The following is a 5,166-nucleotide window of genomic DNA, read 5'->3' as shown; positions in this document are numbered from 1 at the left end:
GCGTGGGCTGTGGGTGGCTTTGGAACGAGGTGCTCGTTAATTAAAGATGGGCTAATTACCGCTGCTTCTTAGCTCGGCTTTTACGCCGCTGATAAGAGGATAATCCTGCAGTGAAAGGCAGAGATCGAAGTGGTCTCTGCTAGACTGGGCCTCCTGCTCAGCTGGGCTGAGAGAAAATGCACGCCAACAACCCCCCCGCCACCTCCATCCCTTTCCTGTCGGCCGTGCTTCTTTAAAGCGGGGTGTATAGAATATTCAAGCAGGCTTGCACTTCAGTAGAGGAAGCCCGCATGAAAGGCTCAAAGACATCAGCCATTGGTTGTTAGGCAGAGGGTTTGCAAGGTTGCTTTTAATGCTACATCAACTTAGCTCAAGCGCAATTTGGTTAACAAAAAAAGCCTGATGTGTCATTGTGTGGAGGAACTGACATCCAATAATTTCATATTTCGCAGCATGGAAGTTCTGTGTCTGGTGGACACATACATTCCAGACACATTTGGATCCCCTGAGCTAATTTATTGGCAGCACACAGGGCACACACAAACAAACATATAACACGTGTCGACTGACATGTAAATTATCACATTTACAATCCATTTTGCAGTCACATGACTAATAGGTTGCCCGACCTGGCGATCGTTCACGTGTCTCTAACCCATATTTTGTCACGGGGAGTTGGCCATTAGCGCTGGCTGGGCTCTTCCCATATGCTTATACGCCACAGATCTATAATTCAGAGGTGGCAGATGTCCCCATGTATTATTCATGAGTGCCGTTCCGTGCCGTGCTAGCGAGCAAGCCGGTAGCCGAACCATTGCGAGGTCTTTGCATACAGCGAGGCTCCTCCGTGTTGACCTTTTGAGCGCACCTTCCATGCAAATAGGTCACTTTTCAAGTCAAAGCTCAGGTGTCTCTGTAGTGTGCAGGCAGCAATATTAATACTCATTTTATTTCCCACTAATGCAAGAGGGACAAAAGTGTTTACCTTTTGTCGCATTTTAGTTTTATCAAGATCAGTTTTAGTCTGCTCTGTTGGAATTACAGGAAAGGTCCAAACTTTTTGAGCAATGGCTAGCAGTTTTCCAATCCATAGAGGGCAGTATATAACCTTCAAGCATGGATCTGCTTTCCTCTTGTAACACAGGCGGAAATGCCAACTTCCCTGGCATGGACTGAGGGTGAAAATCTTAATTTACCAGACGATTTATGTTCCACTCTGTCACGCTCACACGCTTTGGGTCGTGACTGAAAGAATGACATCACTGTGGCGGCAATGACTTTCCTCTGGGTGGCACGTCTGGACTGCTGCTCCCTCATGCCGTCAGAGGATGTAAAGCACTGGGGCTTGTGTGTGCGTGTCGTCCCACTTTTCCCAGCTGTTTAGGCCTTGAGTATAGACACACGCCTCTGTCATGGCAGCCGCTCCTTCACTAAAATTGTAATACCACACAAGATGAACACACAGTCATTTTGATTTTTTTTTTTTAAATGATTGCTGTCTTGCTTAAAAAAAACATCTCAAAAAGCAGACAGACAACTTACCAGTCCAATTTCCATAGTCTTGGAACCTGTGACCCGCTGGTCATTACAGCCAGTCTTTGGTTTCCAATTTTTGTTTTTTACATTATCGTACAGCATGTATTTGTTTATGTAAGCTAAATTTCTACTCCTGAACAACTGCTCTGAAAAAGGTATACATTTTGAAAAACATGTTGCCTGTACTATTAAAGGGGAATTGCACTTTTTGGGGGGAATTTTGTCCATTTTTTACAATCCTTATGAGAGACTAAATCCCAGAAGTTTTAGGGTGTTTTGCATTCTAAAGATTAAAAAAACACCCGTAAAATGCGTTTAGCAATGCAGCTAATGGGTAGGCTGACCATATTCTAAAATTCCAAAAAGAGGACACATATATGCGTGCCAAGGCGGGCAGCCTACCCATTAGCTGCATTGCTAAACGCATTTTACGAGTGTTTTTTTAATCGGGTAGGTGAAAATTTGCCAACGATACTTGAACTTGCTTTATAAATAATATATTTATTTAAATAAAGCATTTTTTTGTCCTCTGTTGACTGCTATGTTGGCGCTAGGGGACCCCATCAAGTCATAAAAATGGGGTCCCACAGTAACTTTTTGGGGTCCCACTTTTTTGTAAGCGTTTTGAAAACAAGTGATAAACATATTTATTATTATCCTGTTGTATCTCACATTCTATATCGTGTTTTGGAAAAGTTGTCATAAACGTTAATCATTAAAAAATAATAATAAAAAAAGAAAACAAATGTGTATACATATGTAAATGTGTTCAGTTATAAACATTCATTCACATTCTTCTTTAGTTTTTTCAATGTTTTATTTAATAAGTTGTAGGTGTATTTATTTCAGTATAAAAGTGTAAAAAGTGTTTTGCTTGGGTCATGAAATGATGATTGTGACAGGTCTCCAGCCGTCATCGTGTGGGTTGCAGTGACCATCCATGCAAGACGCATTGTAGCAGGTTTGACTATTGTTTATTGTTTAAATAAACATGTTTTGGTTCCAGTCGGCCGTGCCAATCTCTAGCCCGACCTCCTTTCCTGCTCGTCTCGGCGCGCCTTTCGGTGACCGGTGGCTGCGTCTTCCGCGGGGGTTTATCTTCCTCTGGGTCGTTCCCGTCGTCTTCGTCGTCTTTGTTGTCCATCGTTTCCTCTCCTACTTCTGCCACGATTGCTCCTCCTTCTCCCCTTTTATGCTGCAGCAGAAGATGCAAGGATTGAGAGCAGGTGTGTCGTTTACGCACCTGACTTTGATGGCTGCAGTGTCGCTCCAAGCGTGCCCCGCCTCTCCACTCCGCTGCATGCTCCGCCTCCTGGCCGCCATCTTGGATAAGAGATATCTGTAGACTACAATATGACTCAAGTAAACCACACCAACATGTTATATGTTCAATTGAAAATATAGAACATTACACACGGTGCTCATAAATCTATCTAAATTGTTTTAGTATGACTTTGGTAAACTATGAAACCGCACTGCTTGATGGATTGTACTGTGCTTCAACATACAAGTATTATTATGGTGTGTGTATAAGGTAAAACATATTATCTGGCGTTTTGTTTTGCAATATTATGCAAAAGCAACTTTTTTTACTTTCTGGTACCTACTGATCGGTATTTGGGAGCTGCATAAATCCTGAAAATTTATGCGCGTCCGCCATGGTAATCCGTGGCGACACCATTGTCGATAAGCTTATTCTTTTTTTTATTCTTCTTGTTATGGAACATTCATCTTCTGTTGTTGCCATTTCTAATATAAAGTTGTGTAAAGTTCTTACTTATATATGTCAGTAGACTCACCATGAAAGCGCTAAAACATAACAGTATAGTGAGTTTACATTATTCACCCTAGGAACTTTAGTTATTAGAGAGTTCCAGTAAGACGTTTTTTCACGGGACACACATCCGGTGTTGTTATTGCACTAGTGATCCACAGATGAGGAGATACTGCTCCGTTATTGATTTAAGTAAAGTCTGAATGTCATTAAAACAGTTAGGTCCATCTTTGTACACTTCTTCCACTCCTGGCCTTGCAAGCTGGACTGCTACAACAGAGATGACTGAGAAAAGACACTACCGAAGGTAAGCCACGTAAATAAGACTGCCCCAAAACGGCGCATCCTGAAGCGACTGTCAAAAAGCGGCTTGAAGATGATCTGTTAAACATAATTTATGCAACATTTTGACCAAAGAAGCACGATTACATGTTATGTAGACCACAAAGAAGTGTTTTCCAAATTATAAAAAAAATGTAAATATTATGACCCCAATAATCCGCCATATAATCAGGTCTTTTGAATGACAATAGATTACTGTTTAGACCAGTGGTCCCCAACCTTTTTGTAGCTGCCGTGGTGCCTCAACTAGCGAGTATTTTAAGATACGAACTGTCTCTCATCTTTTTGCTACGCTTTATACTGTAAACATTAATTTGAGTTACAAGCCTCCCCACTGTTGGTGGAAGTAGTATTGTTGATATGAACAATTGAAAATATGTCCGACCGTATAGCCAACCTGGGGAGTCAGCCCAACCGCACCACTCTCAGTCCGCATCACACAAGCTGAAGGTAACCTCCACGGCATTCAGCCATAAGGGGTGGCATGGCGTAGTTGGTAGAGCGGCCGTGCCAGAAACCTGAGGGTTGCAGGTTCGCTTCCCACCTATTGACTTCGAAGTCGCTGCCGTTGTGTCCTTGGGCAGGACACTTCACCCTTTTCCCCCGGTGCCGCTCACACTGGTGAATGAATGATGAATGAATGATTGGTGGTGGTCGGAGGGGCCGTAGGCGCAAACTGGCAGCCACGCTTCCGTTAGTCTACCCCAGGGCAGCTGTGGCTACAGATGTAGCTTACCACCACCAGGTGTGAATGAATGACGGGTTCCCACTTCTCTGTGAGCGCTTTGAGTATATAACAATAGAAAAGCGCGATATAAATCTAATCCATTATTATTATTGTATTATTATTATAAATGTCTACGTTTGACGTGTTTTAGTTTGTTCCGTCTCCGGACTCAACAAAATGGCCGATTGAATTCACTTCACCTTAACTCTGTCCTCTCTGGTTCGTCAGTCAAAAACAGTCAAATAGTCAGTCAAAATATGTCACCTGTGTGCAGCGTAAACAACGATTTCTTAGTTCCTATTGTTACAAATCGGAGAAGCAGCCCATAGGAGACACCTACGAAAGTCTGCTCACCTGTTATGTGGACAGAAAGAATAGTGACGACACAGTTCCCCGTGGGGGAAATATTGCTGTATTTATTAAGTATATATATATATATATATATATATGTATATATATATATATATATATATATATATATATATATATGTATATGTATATATATATATATATATATATATATATATATATATATATGTATATGTATATGTATATATATATATATATATATATATATATATATGTATATATGTATATATGTATATATGTATATATATATATGTATATATATATATATATATATGTATATATATATATATGTATATATATATATATATATATATATGTATATATATATATATGTATATATATATATATATATATATATATATGTATATATATATATATATATATATATATGTATATATATATATATGTATATATATAT

At 40.0% G+C, this 5,166-nt stretch overlaps 1 long non-coding RNA gene across 1 annotated transcript in view; it reads right to left on the bottom strand.

Moving 5' to 3' along the window:
- Positions 1 to 2,494: 2,494 nt before the first annotated feature.
- Positions 2,495 to 5,166, bottom strand: part of LOC133553951 (uncharacterized) — a 17,287-nt gene continuing 14,615 nt past the window's right edge. Inside the window, exon 3 of the long non-coding RNA XR_009807023.1 lies at positions 2,495 to 2,882. This is a non-coding gene — a long non-coding RNA (uncharacterized LOC133553951). The remainder of the gene's footprint in view (positions 2,883 to 5,166) is intronic.

This window comes from Nerophis ophidion, linkage group LG06 (genome assembly GCF_033978795.1).
Source record: "Nerophis ophidion isolate RoL-2023_Sa linkage group LG06, RoL_Noph_v1.0, whole genome shotgun sequence".
NCBI classification, from domain to species: domain Eukaryota; kingdom Metazoa; phylum Chordata; class Actinopteri; order Syngnathiformes; family Syngnathidae; genus Nerophis; species Nerophis ophidion.
This window is presented reverse-complemented; position numbering and strand designations above follow the sequence as displayed.